The 26,175-nt window shown below is 39.2% G+C and overlaps 1 protein-coding gene across 2 annotated transcripts in view; it reads right to left on the reverse strand.

The window, feature by feature from the left end:
- Positions 1–26,175, reverse strand: part of TBC1D5 (TBC1 domain family member 5) — a 206,160-nt gene that overhangs the window by 106,127 nt on the left and 73,858 nt on the right. The window lies entirely within an intron of this gene.

A 26,175-nucleotide genomic window follows, 5' to 3' on the forward strand; every position in this document is an offset into this window, starting at 1 on the left:
GGACTCTTGGGAACTGGTTCTGATTCTATCCAATCATTAGTAACAAATATGACTTTTTAAATCCAGCATCAACTTAAGGAAAGCACTTGGTGAAGGCAGCAGGAAAGTAAAAGTTGCTTTGGAAAGCAACTGTAACCCACAGATGAGGCACCAATTTAGGAATCTGGAGATGTAGCCATAGGCAAATTATTGTCCCATATGATGTTCTTCCCTTCATATAAGATAAGCATAATAACTTTCCAAGTACTATGTTTAAAAATCTTTACCAGAGAAATCCTTGAATTAAAAGCAGTATTTTAAAACTGTGATAAAACAATTAGGAATAATCTTTTCATTAATACCACCCCATGTAAGTATGATGGGTTTTGCACAGATCAAACCCAGGGGCTGTGATTCATATACATAAAAGACAGCCTTAGCATTGCCTAAGGTGAGGGGAGCATTAATGACAGTTAACTTCTCATTATTAGAAAATTACAGAAGGTCACAATTGCTGATTCTGAATGTGTCCTTCAGAAATACAAATTTTACGTACATCAAGAAAATAAGAAAATGCATAGCTACAGTGAGGATGGTGCATAGTATAAGACATAATCCTTTTACTGGCAAAGAGGCCCTTTGAAGGCTGATTGGTCCAAAGTAGAGATGTTATTTCAGAAACATTAATAAATTTGGAAATAATAAACAAATTTTAAAACACCTAAAAGACACTGGCTTTATGGCACACTACTTTCTCTCAGCCTTATATTTAAAAATCTACAAATTACTTCTACCTCTCATCAAAAACCATCTTAGCACTTAGCACTTGATTGTGGTAAGCTCCAGGGGGTTGGAGCACCTCTGCTACAAGGACAGGCTGAGGGAGCTGGGGGTGCTCAGCCTGAAAAAGGGGAGGCTCTGGAGAGATCTAATAGCAGCCTGCCAGTACCTAAAGGGGGCTACAGGAAGGATAGAGAGAGAGTTTACAAACGCCTGCAGTGACAGGACAAGGGGCAATGGCTTCAAACTAGAGAAGAGCAGATTTAGATTGGATATTAGGAACAAGTTCTTCACTATGAGGTTGGTGGAACACTGGAAGAGGTTTCCCAGGGAGGTGGTTGAGGCTCCTCCCCTGGAGATAGTCAATGTGAGGCTCAAGGAGGCCCTGGGCAGCCTGATCTAGTTGGGGATGTCCCTGCTGACTGCAGGGAGGTCAGACTGGATGAGCTTTGGAGGTCCCTTCTGGCCCAGACTATTCTATGATTCTATGATTCCTCTATGAACAAATTTCTGCTCTACAGGTATGAGATACTTTTTAGATGCACTGGCTGATAATTCACTAATCAAATTCACAGCAATAACCTCACTTCAAACTCAGGTTTTCAGTTTGGTAGATCAGAGTTGAAGAAAAGCTTGTCTGTGTGAAAGCTTTTGTAGTTTTTTCAACCATAATGGTTGCTTTAATGAAAGATTTTATTACTACTTATATACCTTGTCTTGCTATGTTATTAGCCAACCATGTCACTATGAACTGTCTAATTACTGGCATGAGTAAATGAAGATTATACCTTCATGTACATCTTTCTTGCATTTGGCCAGCAGTGCTAGCCAAGAGATGAAGACCTCTGTAGTAGAGAAGCAATCTTCCCCCATAGTCTCAGAAAACTTCCTGAAGAGCTGATGGTGAATCTTATTAGTATCTTAATGCTTTTCTATTTGCTCAGCCAGAAGCAGACTCTAATAATGCTAAACTTGCACTGTAACTACTGATTTACCACCACTGCCTTACAACTAGACACCTCGCTATACTAGAGACTCAGATTTACCAAGATAGTAAAGCCTTAGTGGCAAGGCCATAGGTGACTTGGGTGCAAATAAACTTAGGCACCCCAGATGACTAAAAACTGGAGTGAAAGGAGAGTGACAACAGTGTGTTCTACCACTATTAGCAGTTTTGTACTTATTGATGATGATGCAAGTGAGAATGATGTAGCTATGAGCATGACATGTGTTTCCAGGAACTGAGGCCAGAGGCATTGTTTTAACCAAGTACCAGGCAAATAAGTCTCAGTCTGCACTACAAATATGACATAGCATCAATCAGCTAGTGGCTTTAACTGACATAGATGCCAACTTTGTGGAGCTTAAGAAATTTTCCATTGTACAATTATAGCCCTGAGTTTCATTACAGTGCCAAACTGCTCCATTAAATCTCATCCAAGGCAAAGAAGAAGGATGATGCTTTAAAGTGAAAATTTCAAGTCACACAGTTAAAAGTCAGGAAATGCAGGCTCCTCATTCCTGTCACATTGTGAAATCCCTTGGTCTGCATGTACAGCTCCCTTAGTTCCTATTTTTATCAAAATATGCATAATGTTAATACTAATTTCTATTAAAATATGCATCATAAAACATAGCAGATGCATGCAGGTAATTAACATACTGTAGTAACTTCTGCACTTTTTACTCTTTATTAAATCCTCTGTATTGTATTAACTTTATTTTGTGTTTTCTTTGTTTTCCTTCCTCAACCATAAAAATGATTTGGTTTTACTAATGTTACTCTAAATGGCTTCAACTGGATCAATTCACTCATCACTGGAGTGAAGAATTGAGGTGGGGTCAGCATGTACCTTAGCTGTTGAAGTCAATTTTCTGCTAGACTGAGTCAAGAGAGCAAGACTGCATCTGTTTGTATTGTTCTGTATTGGTAAATGAAATGATCCCTTTTTTTTTTTTTTTCCAGACAAAAGCTTGGTATTTGCAAAAGCTTTAAGACTGTGGAGACCATAATCTAAAATCATGAGAGCCACAATTTTTATGACTACAATCTTCTTTTCCTGGTGTTCAGGCAGTGGTTTTGGGGTGGATTGCACTGCATGTGTTCTGATGAGACATTTACAATCTCCTTTATGCAAATTACCCCAGCAGCTGTTTAAGAGCTGTGGTTGTCAGACCAGGCAAGGAGAATGTGATTTGGTGTGTCACAAATGGGGCAGTGCTTTATTAGGCTCTGCTAGAAAGTTTTAGCAGATGCCTCAGCACCGATTCAATGTGATCCTGTAACCCCATTACAACTTTACTGCTTATGGAAAGGAAAACACAAAAAGCTCCCAAATACTGCCAAATTCTTGAAAAGAAGCACTTCACACAATGCCTATTTCTGAATTAACATAAATACTAAATGCAATATTACCGTGTGGAGTGTGAAAGCATAGGAAGTCGAAGGAGTTTTCCTGGGGAAAACCCCAGCAATAACACCTAAGAGCAAATATTATGAGTAACTGATGAAGACTGTTTTTCATCTTTAAGGATGACTCATCATTAAGCAAATGCTACCATTTACAGGTATAAACATTAACATCCTTTGACTAGACAGACTGTTGAAAATGCTGCATCCGGATTAACACGAGACACCCTCTGCTCAGGAGATGGTTTAAAAGACTCACAAAGGGTTCTTTTAGGGCTGAAAGAGAAGCACATGTCATTTAGCTCACTTCTCTGTGATTGTGAATTAATGTATTACAAGTTCACTGTTTATTAAGATTTGTTTTGCACTGAGAGCCCTGGGGCTGTTTAGTTTGGAGAAGAGAAGCCTGAGAGGGGATCTGATCAATGTCTATCAATATCTGAGGGATGGGTGTCAAGTGGAGGGGGCCAGGCTCTTTTCAGTGGTGCACAGTGATATGTCAAGAAGCAACAGCTACAAGCTGTAACATAGAAGGTTTCATCTCAACATGAAGAGAAACTGCTTTACAGTGAGGGTGACAGAGCACTGGAACAGGCTGCCCAGAGAGGTTGTGGAGTCTCCTTCTCTGGACACATTCAAAACCTGCATTCCTGTGTGGACTACCCTGTGTGGTCCTGCTTTGGCAGGGGGGTTGGACTGGATGATCTCTGGAGGTCCCTTCCAACCTCTAATGTTCTATGATTAGGTCTCTTGTTCTTACTCTTCCATCACATAGCTCCAAAACCTCCTTCCTATAACAGGTAGCAAGAATTACACACCCCACCCACCCCTTACAACCTACTGATATTCAATATATAAATCTGCAGTAATTTTGCTCTTGACAACACTGTCCAACTTTAGCTCACTTTTTTAACCAGTATTTATTACCTGACACATTTCTATAGACCAATCATATCCTCTCACCTTCTGTTTGCTTTGGCTATGTAAGTTAAACTCTTTTAGCCTTCTCTTCAAAAGTTATGTTGATACAGCAACGAGAAAGCTAGATGCTAGCAACTCCATTTTAGTAGTTTGGATCATTCTTTTTTTTTTGCATACAGTTAACCAGAAATGTACATGGCTCTTCAAATGAGGTACTACTACCACGTATTCAATGGCATAGACACCTTACTCTGTACTGGTGAGGCTTCATCTGGAATATTGTGTCCAGTTCTGGGCTCCTCAGTTCAGGAAGAACCTCAGGGAACTGCTTGAAGGAGTACAGCACAGAGCCACAAAAATATTTAGGGGAGTGGAATATCTCCCTTGTGAGGAGAGATTGAGGGAGCTGAGGGCTCTTTAGCCTGGAGAAAAGGAGCCTGAGAGGTGACCTCATTCATGTTTATAAAGATGTGCAGGGTGAGTGCCAAGAGGCTGGAGCCAGGCTCTGCTGGGTGATGCCCAATGACAGCACAAGGGGCAATGGGTGGAAGTTGAGGCAGAGGAAGTTCCAGGGAAACATGAGGAAGATTTTTTTCCCGGTGACGGTGACAGAACACTGGAAGAGGCTGCCCAGGGAGGTTGTGAAGTCTCCCTCTCTGGAGACATTCAAGACCTGCCTGGATGAGTTCCTGTGTGATCTGGTCTAGGTGATCCTGCTCTGGCAGGGGGGTTGGATGGATGAGCTCTCAAGGTCCCTTCTGGCCCCTAACATTCTGTGATTCTGCGATTCTTCCAGAAACACATGTAGCCTGGTAGCATTTGTCTTTCCCACAACTCATCAGTTAGATGCCTCCTAGATGTTGTGAACTCTCTTTTGTCCTGTTATCAAACTTCTTAGGGAAGCAAAAAAACACAGTCCCCCTTTCTTCTGCTCTATCAGCCTGCATTTTACTGGTTATACCTCATCTGGATGGACAGCTCTCACCAGTATTGCCCCCTAGTGAGTGACAAGTTACAACATAAAACTTCATGTAGAGGGAAAACTATTTTTGTTAAGCCTCTGTAAAAATGTCTCACAATACTCCAGACTTAGTTTTTTAAATGTCAATAAGCTGTGAACTCTAAGTCCTTGGAAGACTAATGTGACCGGTCTTTATTTGAGTCCATTCAAAGACTGAGAGTTGACAGAATCTGATTTTTACACAAATATAAAAATAAAATACTTCTGGAAGATAAATACATTTCACAATTCAGTTTAGTCTGTAAATAGGACTACAGTTGTCTGCTATTCATCTAATGCCAGTTTCAGCTTTCATTAAAGTTTGGGTTAAGAACAAAAGAGTACAAAGGCAATAACCTGGAGTGAAGGGACTATGGAATCAGTTGTTTGTAACAGAGGTTGAATTTTGAGGTCACATTAGGCCATAGACTGATGAACCTTAGGACACTGACAACTCTAAAGAATCACTAACACATAGGGACTGGAACTGAAGTAATTTTTTCAGAATGTGGGGTTTTCCACAAGGGAACTAGAAGTAACTGCCCCAAAGGTTTTCAAGTCAGTATGACTAAACCCAGCAACTAAGTATAAGGAATTACCATCCTGAATTGACCATCATAACTAAATGCTGTATCTACCCTTGAAACCTGCTGAATGGGTTTCCCTAATAGGTTTTCTGGATGCTCAAGCTTAGTTGCTTTCTCTGTGCCAGACATCTTGAGCTGGACCAAAACAACTCACTGGGCACTCATCTAAGCATATAATTTAACCTGCCAAAAAAAACCCCATCAGGCTGTCTTCAAGCCTGCTTCAGTGAAGGTAGCCCTGTCTCCATTCATGCTGATACTCCCTCCTCACTCTCTCCTCATAGATCCACTTACCAGCACCTATCACTCACATCCCTCTACCCTTGCCTCTAGTAAGAGTTGTCTCTTCTGTGGCTTCTGCCATTTGGAATACTCTCTTCCTCTCTGAGACCTGGTATCTCTGTTCTGTCTACACACCATGCTCCCATCCTGTCCACTTCTTTCAGTCTTTTTTTCCAAAATACCAAGTTACTGACAGCTTTAAAACCAGAAAGACATCACAAAACTGAATCAGAGGCAAATTCAAACTTCTGTTAAAATGTTGAGTAAGGAAGAACTCAGGTAGTCTGAAATATTTTCAGCAGTTTATGTTATAAAGAGTCTACTTGAGTGGGGAAAGAAAGCAGAATAACCCTGCTCTGGGTAATAAAATGCTCTGCTGACAGCCTGCCCTACGTCTCTCAGACCAGATGTCTGATGGCTTCCCCTGCCCACCTCTGGCAAGGTCTGCCCGAGGCAGCGCTGGGGAATACCACAGACTGGTCACAAGTGCCTGGCTGAGGAGCTTCTGTCAGCTCAGCTGCGCTGGCTCCACCTCTGTCAACACCAACTGTGGCACCCAAACAGTAATCACCACTGTGGTGTTATTTGTGAAAAGGTGGCTGCACCACTGACAACGCCAGAGGGGTCAAGGAAAGAAGCAGAGCAAGGATGTGTTCCCAACCACACTGTCCTTCCCTGACATTGGCAGTGCTTTTGCCTGCAGACTGCCAATCCCTGGCGTTTCTCAGGGTCCTCTCTGAGGTTCGTTTTGGCTTTATGAGTTAATCACATCAGGAGAAGTCATTTTAACTCACATGCCTTTAGGAGTAATTATACATTTAAATGATTAAACAAATCAGGAAGAAAACATCGGCTGCAGAACGAAAGCAGTTAACACTGAAATCCTTTTTTTATATTAGTATCACCAGTCGTTTGTAAATAACATGCTCATTTCAGATATGTAAGGAGTTCTGCCATGCCCTGCAAAATAAATTATATTTTATTGGTGCCCGGGTGTTTCATAACTTCTATTTATTTGCTGCAAGAGTGGAGAATTAAGATAGAGTAGTTTATTTCACCAAAAGACTGACAAATGGCTCATTAGACACTTATGGAGCTGAAGCTAATTGTATGATTTTTTTGTTGTATTAATTGTCACTGCCTGCTTAACTGGCTAACACTGGTCATCAATACAGAGCTTTTTCCTTCCAATCTCCAAGAGAGGTGGGGGGAAAAAAAAAAAGAAAAGGAAAAGAAAAAAAAAAGGTATTTTAAAATAAACAGAGCAGTATTTATTTCCTAATATAAACAAAAATACTATTTGGATTGGAGGAGCATGAGGGAGGAGTAAGAGAGGATTAATGTGCTGGCTTGTTCCCCACTGGGGCCACCAATAACAATCAATCCCAAACAGCAGTCACCTCACATCATCTAACAGCTTGAATTGCAGATATTCAAAGATTCTCTCCTGGTTTTTTTTTTTTTATATTCCCTTTCCAGATTAAATATCATTTACATTGCATCCTTTTTTTTTTTTTTTTTTTATTTCATCAGAGACATAAGGTCAGAATTGATTGAATATGTACTACCTGCATATAATGATTTCCAGTTTTTTACAATCATGTGCTAATGCTGCACAGTAATGGCCTATGGATGAAGAGACAGATGTACTACCAGTCATTCGCTACACATTTGCATTAACAAATCATCATTTAATTGAAGCCCATCCAACAAGTTTATGCTACTTAAATAAAGTTCCTTTCAATAAAAGATGCCACCATGACACATGGTTGTTAACTGCAAGGTAAATAAAAAGTAGTATTTATTTTCTTGTCGCCGATTGAGGTGAGTATTAAAACGCACGCTTATTAATTTGTATTTTGCTCGGAAATAAACCACCTGACACCTACCATAGCAATCCAAGCTCGTACTGCGGTGAGACAAGATAATTCACTTTTAGAAATAATCGTTTTGTAACACCACAATTTCATGCCTTACAGATTTTTATTCCCCCCTCCCCCCCCCTCATCCTCAAATATATAATAGGACATAGCTTATATAAAAGGCTATACATGAGTTGTGTCTTAATACTTTCAGGCAAGCTCTAATAACGCAAAACCTCAAACCCTGCTGTTATCAACATGGGCTACAATTTTTTTATGTCTCATTGTTGACTACAAACATTGGCACCACACTTAGAAATCTAGTTGCCTCCCCCCCACAATTTAGATATTACTGCTTTCTTTTTAATACTGTCTAGGGAACAATTCAGGTAGGTTGTGATGCCCCTACGTGTTTCAGATATAGAAAACCACTACCTATTCATTTCTTCTTTCGGAACGTGCTGCAAAATATTAAAGCCTGAGAAGAAAGCGTGCCATAAAATGAGGAACCTATAAAACCAATTTTCTCTTCTAAAGATGGTTTAACAGTACTTTCAGCATATTCATTTCATGGTACATTTTTGCATCTGCAAAGCAGAAGAAAGATATTTTGGTACTGTCTGTTAAGCTGACAAACAATACTTCGAAGCTAACATGCAGGGGACAAGGAGATATATTTTTAATTGTGTTTTTTGGCTTAATCTACATTTTCTAGAAACCAGAATCTTTTAGGATGAAAGCACTATATAAATGAAAGATGGTATTAATAATAATAGTTGACACCCTTTACTGTGATGGCATTGGCTTACATCTGAACACATCATTGCAATCTTTTATTTACCTAAATACAAAAATAATCTATTTCCCTTTTCTTGAGGATACACTGAAAAGAAAATATTTATTAAAAAACCCAAAACAATACACCAGAAAAAAAAAAAGAAAAAAAAAACACACAGAAAGACCTTGGGAAACTAGAGAATTAATTCTGAGAGTGGAAGAAGGAAGTGTTTTTCTAACCAGAAAAAGCAGACTTTCTAGATGAACCAGTATCTTTTCTTTCCCTTTTGGACTGCGTAGGGATGTGAGGAGACATAGGAGTCTCCAGGTTGACTGTTTGTTTACTTGTTATTGATGGCTGAAAACATAGAAAAAAAAGTGGTCCATAGCAAGACTGAAACTAAAATGTGAAAGTCAGAAATATATCTTAAAGCACATTGCAGTGTTCAGGAAGAAATAAAACCTAACATTGATTTCCTCAGACACGAAGATGTGTATAAAAGCTCCAAAATGCAGTCCCATAGAAAACAAACACATAACCCCCCCAAATAAAAATCCTACTGTGATTTGCCTGCATGTTCTCCAAGCTTTGATTTTAATATGCTCAGAACAATAATTACAGATCTTGCAAGTTGACTTCTGTTTTCCAGAACTATGAGTTGTAGGGAAAACATGCCTTTTCATCAAAACAATTACCATTAATCAAAATAGTGAAAGCTAATACCACTCAAGTCCAACCTACTGCTGTGCCCAGCAATATATCAAACTGTCTGTTGTCAAACATACTAAACAAACTTCAACAGACTGTTTTCACTACAAATAAGAGAAAACATGCTTGCTAAGTATTTTTCAGTCAAATTGCAACCTCAGTGATCCATTCTGTCACTGGATTTTAATTTGAAGTAGTCAATCACAGTCTCAGACAGATCTGTATTTGACTACGGAGAGGTAACTTGCTGGGACTTACAAATGAGTATCTGCAAATGACTGCTATAGCCCCAAATTTGTTCAAGGATTTTTATCTATGTACTCAGGTTTGTTCCTTTATGCCAGCAACTTCTTCCAACTATGAGATTTTGCATTTAAAAGAAAAGATAAATGAAAATTATTAGCCATTACTGTCCTAGAAGCAGCCCTCTGAGATGTTTAATAACACTGTTATTTTCTTTCACTTTCAGAAGGATTTAAACTATTACTAGCAATGTTTATTACAAAGAAGCTGCCACCTTAGAATTTGTTCATACTTAAACAAAAACCTGTCTCTAGCAAGTCAAATTCATATTAAGCACAGATCTCATCCACGATGACATGTTATAGTCAACGAAAATAGATATACTAGTGCTTCTTACAGCACCTCCCCTGCCCTACCTAAGAGTCATAACTATTTTCTTTATAAAGAAATATGGCATTTGGTATCTGACAGAAAAAAAAAAACAACCTGTTTACCACTGATGTCAGTTGTTTTTGCAAACGGTAATCAATGCGGAAACTGAAGTTTTATATAAAAGAAGAGATCCAGAAGGACAGGAATATTGGAGTTTAACAAACAGATCAGGCCTTTATTACCAGCAACCTCCTTTATGGATTTGTGAGCTTTGTAAGCCAAGCTCCCCCAAGTGTAATTAAATTTTTATTTATAATGTGTTTGTGACTTCTAACTTCGTGTTGCCTCTGCTTGTTCCCCCCTCTAACCCCCCTGCCTCCCCTGCCAACCTCAATGCGAAATAGTATTCCACATTTACTGCTGCAGAGAGTGGTGCTTTATTCAGTTGCTGTACTCATCTCTAGCCTTATAAGAGATGAGTAGTACAAATAAACATATTGTGTATTATTTATACACAAACACACGTGTCTTTAACCATAGATATATACATGCACACTCCTGCATGCAGACGCCCTGAGCCAAAACTGAGGACAAAAGAAGTTTATGTCAATTGAAACTGAGCACATGTGAGCAAGCATCACTTTTTTTTTTTTTTCCTATGAAGAACGCTATTTATCACATATTTATACTGTGGAGAGACAGGAAAGCTTCCATAAGACAGGGCGATGCAGCACTGCAGAGTACATTTTATGCTGCAAGCCATGCCTGAGATTAGTCTAAATGTACCAGGCAAAGGTTCTAAACTCCAACAAAGCCAGCATCTACGCTTTATTTTTCTCTTCATTATGAAGAGGACTTCACGAAAAAAGCCCTCTGACTCCAGTAATTTTTATTTTTCGTATTGACTGTATTTCCTTTTTCATTCAGGTATTACCCTCCCGTACGGATACTTACATTAAAAAAAAAAAGAAAGAAAGAAAGAAAGAAAAAGCTTAATATAACTAACCACAGGAGGATCTCTTCTCCCCTTGAAAAACTGCAAATAAAGATGTCAGCTATTGAGTATATTTGTGGCGTCTCCAGCAGCTGCTGTTAAATACCAGCTGGTCTAGCTGATTAAAATTACCTCCGAGTTGGTATTATAAAGATGCCTGGGCAGCGTTGCTGTATTAATGGATTATTGAGTGAGCGATGAAAACCTTGGCCAGCTGATGCGTTTTATTACAGATAGGCTTTATGATGTGTAATCACTGTAATTTTTATAACTGGAGGAAACAGGGAAAAAAGAACCTCCTTTTCTCCAGTACTCACACCAAAATCAGTTAGACCAGATCTTTTTTTTTTCCCCCCTACCAGCCTGTTACTTGGGAGTTAGCTAAACAGTTTGGGTTTTAATGGTTTCTGCATATGTAAGATTTTACCCACACCTACACACACACAAAGAGTAAGAAGCTCTTACGTTTCAGGCTACATTGTATTTACCAATTTTATATGTAAACATGTAGATATACACACTGAGTGTTTATTTCATAGAACCACAGAATTCTTTTGATCAGAAAAGATCTCTAAGATCACTGAGTCCAACCATCAACCTGACACCACCAGGGCCATGACACCACATCCCAGACTGCCATGTCTACATGTTTTCTGAACACCTCCAGGGACAGTGATTCCACCACATCCCTGGGGCAGCCTACTCCAATGCCTGACAACTCTTTTAGTAAAGAAATTTTTCCTAATATCCAATTTAACCCTCCCCTGGTGCAACTTGAGGCCATTTCCTCTTGTTCTATCACTTGATACTAGGGAGAAGAGACATATTCCCATCTCACTACAATGTCCTCTTCATCCTTTGACTACCAGGTGAGAGCTGCATCTGGCCATGGGAGATAAACCCTTGTGCATTACTTAATGACTGAACTACACTGCAAGCACACATCTTCTCCAGGCTCAAGCAGTGAGGTCTTTTGCCTGGTCTCCCTATCTCAAATCTCCTACATTCTCTTCTCCTTCCTGCCCCAAACCTTCACAAAGTGTGTCCTTTAATAAGAGTATCTCAAACATTTTTCCCACAGGTATTTACCACACTGTCTTTTTTTCTGATGGTAGTTTGTTTAGCTACCAAACTTACTGTGATAATTATGAGAATCATATAATTGTTAACAGGTTTTGAGATTTAAGAAAAAATAAATGACTGGGCACACAGTGACATTTGTTACAGATGGATTGTCTCGTGAGGTGATCCAGGAACAAACGAAGTCAAAGTTACCTCTGCCCAGCTGACATCTACTGAAAGCATCTCAAGCAAAAATGCTGCACTTTTTTTCAGGAATGGACACATCCTAAAGCAAATCAATGACATCTAAGATTTTTCATTGAAATACAATCTGCTGACATGTAAAAATAAAGTAAAAACCAAACCAAACCAAAAAAGCTGTAAGTAACCTTAATCTGTTAAATCTCTCTTACGAATCTTATCTTTTCTTCCAGACCAGATAACTAATATTAACTCCTTCACAACACTTAGAAAACAAATCTCTATAATGTTCAACAATTCTCTATAATGTTCAAAAGTGAAACTAAGTTACAGAATTTTATAGGACCCTAACAAATGAAACATGGCTTGGTATTATTCCAGCCCATAAAGAACAGAGCTGAATTTCTGGGAGATGCTACTACTACATCACATACATTCACCTGCAGCCTCTAGAGAGAAATGTTTGTTCAGGCTGCTGGAGTTATGTCAAGTCCTGTAGACAAATTATTTAAACCATCCATTAGACGAAAAAGCTGATTTAAGTTTGGAATTTACTAGATCAAAGGATAATTTAGATCAAAAATGCATAAAAAATAGATCTAACAATTTAATCAACAAGGTTGTTAAAGGTAAGGATTTCAGAATAGACAAACTGTTTTGATTAAAGGTGAGTCTTAGGAATAAGTTTTGGTACATTCAAGAGTAAAGTCACCCAGGCACTCTCCTCCTTTCTTTGTGCCAGGAGAATCTAAACTGTCTTACACTACAAATGTGAGTTTCCAAATCTAATTCCTGATAACCTCAATATGTGATATTAACTCTGATGAGTCACAAGGCTGTTCTGGAACACTTCCGCCCTGCCATTTCTAGCCATTGAAATGATGCTAGCTGTCTGCAAAAGAAAGGAGAAGAGTTTGTTTCACCAGGCAGGGATGTTGTGGATAAACAAGGGCCATGCTAGTGAATAATTTCCTTTCTGCAGAACATCTGAGCAGGGGTAAACGAAACAGGCAAAGCCATTAGGGCAGGTCAAGGAGTAATGTATAAGTTGAAACGACACCAATCAGTGAAGCTGCACAGCTCCCTGCAGTACACAATAATAGTTGTGGTAGTCTGAAATATCTTAGCTCATGGCCGTGCCAAGTGCAGAAGGCAGAAGCCACAGTCAGCTGCTCACAGGAGCACGGCCATCCGGCACCTGTTATGTCTCCATTTTATACTTGGAACCCAAGTGGATCCTGCAGTCACAAAGCTCTTTTGGGGATTTCATTTTCATATTTGTTCAAATAAAAACTGAAACAAACAAACAAACAACAACAGTGTTTTTGACTTGGTAAAAACCCCCCAGTTCCTGTTTTCTCAAACCAGGTAACTTTGATCCTTCTGTCCCGAGTCAAACAAGAGACAGAGTAAAAAATAATCAATGAGATATAGGCTCTCTGTCCCAATTGTTTTCTACTGTTCTTATGGCAAGGACATTCACCCTTCGGGAAGGGCAGGCTGCAGCCATCACCATTTGGGTTGGTTTCCTCTGAGGCTGGTGCCAGTGCCACCATTTCCTAGGAAACCACTGGGGACAGGGCTGCCCAGCCCTAGCCCTGTGGCTGGGCTTCAGGTAGCGGCTGCAGAGGTGCAGAGATTTGGGTTCAAATCCCCCAACCGGACAGGAAAAAGGAGGCCTCTCCAGCCTCTCTGGCAGCATATTTTTCATGTGTTTACTGAATTTCCATTTGATAAGCAATAAACCTACCCTGTGGTGAGGCATGGTTACCTAAGTACAGCATCAAAAGGCGTCTGTCTTAGATCTAACTACAGATCGGCCAAGCAGCCCCAAAGAATAAAACACTGCCACAGCTGGAAAAAAAAAGTCTTACTGAAGATGAAGACCTAAGTCATAGCTGAGATATAGTGCAAACATGAAATACTCTAAGCCTCTCCCAGAAGGACTACTTGAATTAAGATTTAAATCAATGCCACCCGTGGGGATTCACACAAAGATAGCCCACTGGAAGCACTGAAGAAGGAAATTATTTTATCTGAGTTGGAAAAAATTAAAGCAAGGCAAATCTCTAAATGCTAAAATTATTACAATATGCTAAACAAATATCTTTGCATTTGTGGCAGATACATATACATTGCTATGCTCTGAATTAATGGTCAATTTAACATGCATGCTAAATTTTTACGCAAAACAAGATTCTTAATTCACTTGGGTTAATAAACATAAAATTCTGATAATTACAGATACAATAATGTCATATGAGCACTTTAAACATATGCTGTGGGAATTCAATCCTGGCTATTCCTGCCCACTGAGGACCAGTTTTTAATCTTCGATGCATGATATGTAGTAATGGATTTTACGAGTTGACTTTTTTAAATTTGATGATCAGGTTAATGAAATTTATAATGATATTTTTCACACCAAGTTCAAAATAGTACTTAACTCCTTGGCAGAGGAATTCAGATTGGACATGTAATGGATGTACCAGCAGCGGCTGGTGTGAAAGGATTAATCATCATTTTAGACTTTTATTAAATTAGATAAAATGGGATAGGCATGAATCAGAATATATAACAATTAATCACTGGACTTTACTGAGTCTTTTAAAAATCTTATTTGCTCCTGAGTCGATGTCTAATCTGGGCCATTCTGACAAACTCTCCAGCTAATGACTGTGACTAGGACATTAATCACATCATCATTTAACAACAAAATATTTATTCTCTACATGAATTAAGGTTTTGTTTGGTTTTTTTTTTTCCAACATTTGCAAATGCTAAAGCAAATACCCCAAATCTTGCAATTCAGCTCATTCTTTGCTATTGAAAACTTTTGGTTTTAGATATTTGCTTGCTTTTTTGAGATGTAGGTGATGGATACACTAGTGTGCACACTTGACCAAAGTGTTTGGTATATCCAACTAGCATTTAATGTAAATTGTTACAGCTATACACACTGGAACTGCTAGGAAATAAAAATTACTAAACTTTTTGAAGTTTATTTATTGATCACTGAGAACCACCCCAGTTAAATTACCATAAACCTCAACATCACAACAGCTACTAATCCAGCTAATAGGAATTAAGGGAGATGGAAGATACATAACAAGCATCTGGGGGATATGGAATTTATCCCATGAGTGTCATAAAGAGCTCATAATTTAAAAGTGCCAAAACCCAAGTGCATCATGAAAGTCTTTCCTCACAAGTGACATTAATTGCATATCCCACAGATGCTTATTACATATTCTATTTATACCTCCAAGAAGAAAAATATTCGTTTAAAGTTTAAAGGTTTAGTACTGCTTAAACGCAATGTAACACAGCTGTCTCATGATGTCACAGGGAATATCAAAGGCTGCAGCACAGAGTCATAAAGTAGGAAATAGTTTAGACAGGAGATAAATCAGGGGATGTGTTTCTGCAGGAAAGTCCCAGAGCTCAGATGTACAGTAAAGCAGGATGTATAACTAAGTAGCTTGGTTGGGTATGGGATTACACCATTAAAAAGGGTTTTCTGACTCCAGTTATTGAACTAAGAAAAAAGGCAAATTAAAGCTATTTAAGTTCTCTTAAACAACTTTCCAAATAATGTAACAGGCCAAACCATTAATACTAATATATGAACTGCTGAAGATGCCATTATCTTTTCTGTTGCTCAGACTACACTAAGATAAACGAGTCACCATTAACGTTCCTAGATATTAAGCACACTGGCATGCTGTAAACTTTGGGAGAATTATTTCTTTTTTTCTATTGCCTGATTACTCTTCTGTGATTTCTCTCAGATTAAAAAAGGCAATGAGAATTCTTTGATTCAAGGTGTCCTATGTACTTCTATTTATTTGTATGTGCATTACTGAAAATCCCCAAACCTGACACTGCCCATTTGGTATGCTGTTGCCACATATACTTTCTGGGAGAAATGGAATAACCCACAAACCCCAAGCCTATGCTCTAACTGCCCACACAGCATTTAGCGATGTAAGTTGGCAACAACTGTTGCAGTTTGAAGGGGAAACTTTAGCCTAGTTCTGACTGCAAAGACTGAAAGTAATTACCATTGGATACAAAAGAAAAATAATCATAAAGTCTACTTAATTCATTGGCTTGCTAATGGGGATAGAGAGTAGTGGCGGAAACTGTTCTTGGTCTCTCTTCTTCTTCTGTTGCTATGCTTGCAACTTCTCCTTCTCTTCCATGGCCTTGCCAGGGGTATCTCTGTTTTGACTACTTTGTGAAGTAGCAGGAAAGAGGGAGGGAGTGGGGGAGGAGGTGAACTTTCCCCCTGGATCCATCCAGGGGGGTCTGAGGAGTTTCTGTGTTGTTTATATATATATATATAGTAAAATATATCTACATTGTACATCTATTGGATATTTTGTACATTTTCATTGCAGTTCATATTTCTAGATTGTAGTTTGCTTGTAACTAGAGCTTCATTTGATTCCATCCCAAACTGAGCTGGTCTGGCAATTTATTTTGGGGAGTAGCTTCTCCAAATTAGTTGGGGGGGAATTTCAACCTATCACAACAACTAAGGACTGTGTTTAGATGTTTGGAATTTTGATTTGAGCACTGGAACAATATCTAATAACATAAAACATATTACACAGCAGCTCTGCTGCTGCATCATACACATGGGTATGTGTATAGATTTATCCAATGTATCAAAATTATTTGTTGCAAACTTATCCACCTCTGCTAATAAAAATAATGCTCTGGTAGCATTATTGGTAGGAGTAACCACAATCAGAAGCAGAAGGAGTTTCATTGCATTTTTTACATTGCATTCTATATAAAGTTAAAGAACAAAAAATGTGGCCATTTCTTTTCTCTTGCTGTTCAATACAAAGAGTAAAGTAAAATATATTCCTTCTGCAGCATTCAGAGATCATTGTATTGGACACTTTTTAAGATTTCAAGGACTAATAAAAATATATATAAGTAATCAAGGAAAGGATGCTAATATGGTCCTAATTTCCAAAAAAGTGACAAGAGATAAAGAAATTACTTGGAACATATCATCTGACTAGGTTATCTGCAGAAATCCCCACTTTCTCCCACCCTCTCCCCCTGTACCATTTAGTTAGACTGAAGGGGAGAAGAGCGCTGTCCATAGGGTCAGAAACCTTGCTTAGTATCTGAAGTGGAAGCAAGCAGCGGACTGACTTGACTACCTGGTCAACTCCTGCTTTTGTGGGGAGAAAAAGCTAAAAAAAAAAAAAAAACATTCTTCCCAATGCTGACACTACATTGCCTTTCATTTTCTGGATGAACCACATTTCACTGGCCAACCACATGCCTCTAGAGAAAATGCAGACTGGTCATATTCCTACAGAATTAGTATTTCACTAATTTTCAACATCATTTTCATTAGGGATTAATTGTAGTTTCAGGATACGATTTGTTCCTACAACTAAGGATGCAGATAAAAATAACGTTGGAGAGCTAGATGATGAACATGTCCCAGGCCAAGAGAGACTCAGACTGAAGACTGTGCTACCCCTGAAGCTGACATCCCACCTTTTAAGGCAGTTCACTAACTATTGCTTTTTTCCCTTGAAAGCAATTCTCTGTCATTCTTCTCCCCACACAAAGATCCAAAAAAAGGCCTAGTTTGTTCTGACATGGAATAATAGCAAAATATTAAAAGGTGTGAATTTTTTATCAAATCTAACCCCTGTGCTTCCAACATACCTACACTGTTCATTTAATTATTTCATGCTCATCTGTTTAAAGATACCAAACAAAACTCCTATTTGCACTACCCACTTGATACTAGCTGTTTTTAAAGTACAACCTTAAAATGTTACAATTTATTTACTAAGTTGTGCCTACTATCTCTTGCCATTGCTCTTTTTGATGCTCCTCTTTTGTATTCTTTGTGATGCCCAATGACAGGACAAGGGGCACTGGGTGGAAGTTGAGGCATAGGAAGTTCCATGGAAACATGAGGAAAAATTTTTCCCTGTGAGGGTGACAGAACACTGGACCAGGTTGTCCAGGGGGGCTCTGGAGATATTCAAGATATCTCTTTCTGGAGATATTCAAGACTCACCTGGATGTGTTCCTGTGTGATCTGGTCTAGATGATCCTGCTCTGGCAGGGAGGTTGGACTGAATGAGTTTTGAGGTCCCTTCCAGCCCCCAGCATTTTGTGATTCCAGCTACAGTTTCTTTTTGGGCAGCTCTTTTTTTTTTTAATGTGAATTGGGATGGTAGAAAAGAACTAACAGATTGTCAGGGTGACCTGTTCTCAGACTATCTTTGAGTGTTGGTTTTTATTTTAAAGACTCTTCCCAGAGTCAAGAGGACATCTTTCCCTGCTGAATGGTGCACATGATTCTCTTCATTATTATTGTCCCTAAAGCGATGACTTCCCAGGAAAATAAAGGGTGAGCTAGAAACATGTTTTCATGCCCACAATAACTTGATTGAAATAGAGAGGCAGGAATAAGCAGTGAGGATGAAGCATGGGTTAACCCAAAACCCAAATTATCCATGGATCTGGATTCTATGGGAAATGCTTTGATTGCCAGCAAGTGCTTAAATCCAAAGTGCTGTATTTTGCCTACTAACATCATGTTAACATGGGCGTGTTAGCAGAGTTTTATTTTTCAGGCATATGCTGAGATAATTGCCTTCTGCAACAGTTACTCAAGATACCTATTGCCTTTTTTGCACCAATTTCCAACATGAGTTTTTTAGTCTTAAGTTCTGTATTGTTGAAAGAAACAAAATGATGCACTAAATGAAAAAGCACTGGTTAAGCTGAACAGCTAATTTAGGGAAGCTCTGGGCAGTACTAGACTGATGAGTTTGGACATATCCTTGCAGCAAGATTCATCTTTCACAATATAATCTATCTAAAAGTTAAGCCCAAGTATTTTTGATTTTCTCAGTGGAGAGATATGCATACTTCTAGGTCAAATCATGGCACCTGGATTACTGTGTCTCACCTCATCTGGAGTACTGCATCCAGCTCTGGAACCCTCAACACAGGAAGGACATGAACCTGATGGAGCAGGTCCAGAGGAGGGCATGAAAATGATCAGGGGGTTGGAGCAGCTCTGCTATGAGGACAGGCTGAGGGAGCTGGGGGTGTTCAGCCTGGAGAAGAGGAGGCTCCAGGGAGACCTAATAGCAGCCTGGCAGTACCTGAAGAGGTCTGCAGGAAGGATGGAGAGAGACTGTTTACAAAGGCCTGCAGGGACAGGACAAGGGACAGTGGCTTCAAACTAGAGAAGAACGGATTTAGACTGGATGTTAGGAACAGGTTCTTTACTACGAGGGTAGTGGAACACTGGAACAGGTTGCCCAGGTAGATAGCTGAGGCCCCATCCCTGGAGATATTCAAGATCAGGCTTTACAAGGCTCTAAGCAACCTGATCAAGTGGAGGATGTCCTTGCTCATTGCATGGGGCTTGGACCACATGACCTTCAGAGGTCCCTTCCAACCCAAACCATTCTATGATTCTATGATTCAGGTATAAAGAAAAGGAGCAATAAATGCTTGATTTATAGCACTATTAATTGTTACTACAGTAGAACTTCCCCATTCATTGTTCAGCTTCTGTAGTCAATAGATATTGACTACAAATGTAAAAAAAAGAAAAGAACTTAAAAAAAAGACAGTCTTTCAAACACCTGCATATATTCCTACAAAGTTCCTCACAGGCTTCAGAATATATTCATTCTATTCAAATCCACTGGTCTCTAAGCCTGCTAATGTTTAATGCCACCAGATGTGTCTTGTTTTTTTCTTTTTTTAAAGGGTATGTGACAAAAGTCAAAATAGAAGGTTTCTTGCTTGTTTCTTTGCCAGATAGAGATAATTCCTTGTACTTCATATGGGAAGCACATCACCTGCATCAAATCTGCATTCCATCCTCACAGCCATCATTATCATCTCAGCACATAATTATGCAGCAGGAGAGTAGAACTCAGATGAACACTTTTGACACCTCAACCAATCCTTCATTCCCTTTATAGACTGGGCTTTTCTATTACATATATATGTCAAAAATCTTAAGTCTAAGGTAAGCCTGAAATACTATTTTTGACAGGAAAATGAATAAAAATGAAAGTTCATAATACTGTAAATTTCAAGCTAATATACAATAAGAAGTAGCATAAAATGAAATGTACTCTTTTTTTTTTTCCAAAGCAGTGAACCAGAAAGCTTTTTGAGGAAACTCAGCAATGAGCAACAGCTATCTATCATTTCAGAACATGAAAGGCTGAGTAGCCTCACTTCAAAACAGAAGAAAAGCAGCTTTTAGAGGTAAGTGGGATTTGCTTGCTCTCTGGTGCTTCAAGAATTTCCCACATTTATTTGCACTAAGCAAATCCTTTGAGTTACTAAACCACTGCAAAACAATTGGTATGTCAACAGCAGGTGAGGCAATCCCTCTCTCCACCAAAATACATTGTAGCTTTCTGAATTAGCTTCAGATGTGTTTTATTCTTCTGTCACCTAACTTTGAACTTCCAGATTTCTCCTGACAATACTTTTTTTTTTTTTTTTTTTTACCATGCAAGACAGAATTCCCAGCAAAGTTTTCAGATGTCTGTGTCAGCCCCCAAAAGCTTTATCTAAAAATACCATGGGGGTACTGGTTGACAGCAGCTGAACATGAGCCAGGAGTGTGCCCAGGTGGCCAAGAAGGCCAATGGCATCCTGGCCTGCATCAGAAATAGTGTGGCCAGCAGGAGCAGGGAAGTCATTCTGCCCTGTGCTCAGCACTGGTTAGACCACACCTTGAGTGCTGTGTCCAGTTCTGGGCTTCTCAATTCAAGAAAGATGTTGAGATGCTGGAATGTGTCCAGAGAAGGGCAACAAAGCTGGGGAGGGGTCTGGAGCACAGCCCTGTGAGGAGAGGCTGAGGGAGCTGGGGGTGTTTAGCCTGGAGAAGAGGAGGCTCAGGGGAGACCTCATTGCTGTCTACAACTACCTGAAGGGAGGTTGTAGCTGGGGATGGGGGGTGTTGGTCTTTTCTCCTGGGCCAGCAACAGAACAAGAGGACACAGTCTCAAGCTATGCAAGAGGAAGTTTAGGCTCGATCTTAGAAACAAGTTCTTCACACAAAGGGAGATTGGCCATTGGAATGTGCTGCCCAGGGAGGTGGTGGGGTTGACATCCCTGGAGGTGTTTAAGAGACTGGATGAGACACTCAGTGCCATGGTCTGGTTGATTAGATAGGGTTGGGTGACTGGTTGGACTTGATGACCTTGGAGGTCTCTTCCAACCTGATTGATTCTGTGCTTCTGTCACTTCCTACTTTGTGCAGCAACAGTGGATGGTAACCTTACTTAGAAAGGCCTGCTCATCTGGCATTCTGATGACTACTGGGATTCTACAATTTTTAGAAATTTTTCTGGATTTATGTTCCTTTACTGTACAGGTAAAAATCTTTTAAATTCTCCTTTCAGGGACCAATATGGTTACAGAAAAGAATATTGCCTGGTACCATAATGGCATGGAAGAGAAACTAAAACAGGTGGATGCCCCAAAGCAGTGCTCATAGCAAAGCAACTAAGAATAGTTATAGTAGAACAGCACATCTGCTGTTGACTTTGCTGTAGCATAACCTTTCTAATGCTTGTCTTCAAATCTACACTTGTGCCTAGTTACTCTGTATCTTTGCTTGCATCCTTTTTCTTTTTTCCTTCCATCTTTCCTTCTTCAAATCTACACTTGTGCCTAGTTACTCTGTAACTTAGCTTGCATCCTTTTCCTTTTTCCTCCTCTCCTTCCTTCCTTCTTTTTCCTCCTCTCCTTCCTTCCTTCTTTTTCCTCCTCTCCTTCCTTCCTTCTTTTTCCTCCTCTCCTTCCTTCCTTCTTTTTCCTCCTCTCCTTCCTTCCTTCTTTTTCCTCCTCTCCTTCCTTCCTTCTTTTTCCTCCTCTCCTTCCTTCCTTCTTTTTCCTCCTCTCCTTCCTTCCTTCTTTTTCCTCCTCTCCTTCCTTCCTTCTTTTTCCTCCTCTCCTTCCTTCCTTCTTTTTCCTCCTCTCCTTCCTTCCTTCTTTTTCCTCCTCTCCTTCCTTCCTTCTTTTTCCTCCTCTCCTTCCTTCCTTCTTTTTCCTCCTCTCCTTCCTTCCTTCTTTTCCCTCCCCTTCCCTCCCCTCCCTTGCCCTGCCTTGCCTTTCTTCATGAGATAGGCTTCTTCCTGAAGCACAACTGGGGTTTAACCCTAACGGGCTGAATCTGCATCTCAGACTGCAGAAGGCAGTATGTCTACCTGACTGATCATCATAAAGCAGAGTGGCAGCAGGAGGAAAAGTCATTGGCACTGAATGTTCTAAGAAGGCCTTTTCTGTACTGAGATGAAGCTATCATGAAATATTTACACTTGCCTCTGCATGTGCTTTATTGTCTGTCGGGTACGTGCTCAGAAAGAGTTTGCTTACCCAGTGCAATGCTGCCATCCCTGTTACGGTGCAGAACCCAGCGAGTTTGTGCCAACAGTTCAATCTGTTCTCAAATAAAGCCTTTCACACTTACACCTCCTCATGACCTTTGTGTGCATTATTTCTATACTACAGTACCATATATATTTACATGACCTAGCTCTACTTACTGCATGCAGTTCTATCAGAGTTTCATTTGATGCTATGTAATTAACCCTCAGTACATAAAGTAGCAATAATGTTATTATGTGGGACTTTTCCAACTGACTCAGCAGTTCCATGAAATGTAACTGAAGTCCTTCACTACAAATTACTACCAATAGAAGAAAAATATCCTAAACAGACAGATGAAGACTTTTCCTCAAACCTTGTCCTTTCTCAGGCTGAGTGCACAGCCTGCTTCATTTTCCACTGCAAACAATGAGCACTGCAGAAACTGTAAAATGGCTTTTCAATAATTATTTTGTACTTTAACAGGAATTAGATGTCAAAGAAATTAACACTAGAATACCATTTAATCTAGGACATTAATAATTTTTAATTTTACAGTTAAACTGAATATTCAATCTGTCAGCCCTTCAGCCCAACCCAACCTTTTTGTTCAATCTTAGCCTTTTTTTCCCTTTTATTTGGAGAAAAGTATATTATCAGGAAGTATGTGTCACTTGAACTGTTGATGTAATGCATTCCATCTTATTTTCAAACCATTCTTGTGCTTTACAAACTACAAAATTAGATATGATGAAGTCATTACTATAGTTTGGTGAGACTCTATGCAATTTGCAGTGCTACCAGGAACGTGAAACAACGTAATTCTGCAAAACATTATCTCAGGTCTAATAACAAACTCGAGACATAGCTAATAAAGACGACTATGGAAAGATAAGGCACAGAGCCCTTATCTCTCTATTGCTGGTTCCATTTCAGCTGATATTAATAGCTGTTGAATAATCATCACAGGGATATGCAGCAGCTGTCTGCCAGTGAATGAAAGTGTGGTCTCATAAGACTTCCAGCCACAGAAAGTTCCTCTGCTAAGGCTGCTCCTGTCCATGACACCAACTTGAATAACCAGAGCACTCAAGTGTGGCACAGCCAGGACCCAGGCATACCCTGCTGTTCCTAGGAGGGTTCTCTTTCTAACCAGCAGTGAAATGAGAAAGCCAAGTAATGCAAACCCTGTTCACTGATGCCCTCCAGAAGATAAAGAAAAGCACTCCCTTGATCTAAAATTTTACAAAACTACCCAGAGAAAAGTTTTCTTCTAAACTGCCTGGCAGTCCAGCCTGAGGCTGATGACATCATGGCTTGCAGCTGACTGACTCATGAATTAAAAAAGATTTTTCACATTGTTATACTAAACACTGGAACGAGTAGACTTTCCCACAAACCCAGCATACAACATTTGCACTACTGGACAACAGCTGAAAGTAAATGAGTCATACCACACACACCAAATGCCTGCTAAAGTTGGTCTTCTAAGGAGGAAAGCATAATTTCAAGAAGTGTGTAATGACATCATTTTAAAGGACAGTTTCTGAACATGGAAATGTAGAACAGACTATAGGGTACCTGACCTCCCAGCAGAAAGAGTCTCCCTAGTGTCTGAAAAAAATAAAAGGACTATTTGTCAACGTGAAAGGTTGAAATAACTGTATGAAAATGCAAAGAGTAAGAATTGTGTCTACCTTGCCCCTTATGGTTATAGAAGAATGTAAAGTATAAATTACTATCTATTTAAGTAAGTAAACTGTATAATTTACCCAGGCTAGGGAGACTGCTACTAAATAAAAACCTCTCATGTTGCTACTTTTTCACTAGCAATGCCACAGGATCTTTTGAGGGAAGTTCCCACTCTTCCTTCTACCATTTGCCTATCTTTTGAGTGATATTAAGGCTGACATGAATACTTACTGTTGGCGAATCCAACAAACTTGAGCAAACCCTAAACTTAACAAAAAGCTCACATGAATTCTGCACTTGGGTTAGGTTTAGCAATTATTAATAGCATATTGTTTAAGAAATGCTCTTTATAGTTCAAGACACGTTAAATACAGTAAAAGATCCAGCATCTGAGACTGTCAGCTGGCTTACTACTGGAAATTACTATTCTGAAGAGTTCAGACATCATTAAAGGTGAGAATAATACAACACAGTCATGTTCCTTTCTCTTTCTTTTTCTCCTGTCCTCTACATTAAATCAGAAATCAGAGAAGCATATGACCTCACAGGCAACCTACTTTCCTCTTCTGCCAGTGCAGACTCAATCTCTATAACACTATCCATTTCTGAGAGATGTTCAAAGCCTGTCTTCAAAATATTCTGATGGCTTTTCCTTTGTTAATTTTGATATATTATTTTACAGTTTAACAGCTCACTGTTTGCAAGGTTTCCTTGATAGTCAGCCTGAAGCTCTCTCTCATAATTCATTCTCTTAACTGTAAATTTCTCTATTCAGATTCAGTTCTATTTATGCCATGCCAGACTGCACTGTTCTTCTGTTATTATAATGTTACGTTCTGAGCTAAAGTCTAATTTTTTCTTTCAATTATTTTCCTCACTGAATGGCAAAATCTTATACTGAAGTGAGTATCTACAGTACAAATTATTTTTGCCCCAGAATATGTTTGCAAATTTCTGAGGTTTATCTTATTTTATTTTCTCTGTGTTCCCATAAGCCCTCATAAAAAAGGGAAACACTGTCTTTTTCTTTTCCTTGAAATTTATACTGCCTACTTGTTCATTATTACCCCTGAAGTTTATGAAGGATGATTGCTTCCTCTTCCAGACTATTGAACATATTAAAAAAAAATACACAAACCTACAGTATGCAAAAATACTGTAATGGGACAATCTGCTCTCTTCATATTTTTAATAACTTGAGTTTACTTGGCTTATTCTTCCTCTTCCTGTAACCCATTCCTACCAAAACTATCCTGTCAAAAGCTTTGTAGAATTACATGAACTTCCTAATATGTTATTTAGAAGTATGGGACTACTACTTAGACTCAGCTCAACTCTTCTCCTGAGGGTCTTCTATGTCTCAGCATCCTTCCGTTTTACTATAACACCAAATCAGACTTTAATGATAGGTATTGCAGTTATGGCCTGACATTTACACAATCACCTTCTACCTCCTTTTACTATTGAGTTACTAAATGTAATTCACAATTACACTTGGAAATTCCCACCCCTAAATGAAACTTTAAAAAAAATTATTATTGTTATTTAAGCCAAAGCCAACTTTACTTTAAATCGTTGCAAAAAGTAGGAAAATGAATTAAAAGTGTCATTTTTCTGCCACTGCAACTGCACATATAGCTTGCCAGCTCTTTACAGAATAGTCAAAAATCAAGCAAACATCTAGAATTCCAGACAATGATGGCAAAATTTTTCCTCAGGACCATAGTAAAATCACACTTATAGATGGTTCATCCACCTTGCATGCTCTGTACTGGCCCAGACTGACTATATAGCAGTCATAACAGCTTTGGATTCAGTGCTGTGCAAACACTTGGGCAAGGTCACATCTCCTATGGAGACAGACTGAGAGAGTTGGAGTTGTTTAGTTTGGAGAAGGAAA

This window comes from Indicator indicator, chromosome 11, assembly GCF_027791375.1.
Source record: "Indicator indicator isolate 239-I01 chromosome 11, UM_Iind_1.1, whole genome shotgun sequence".
Classification (NCBI taxonomy): domain Eukaryota; kingdom Metazoa; phylum Chordata; class Aves; order Piciformes; family Indicatoridae; genus Indicator; species Indicator indicator.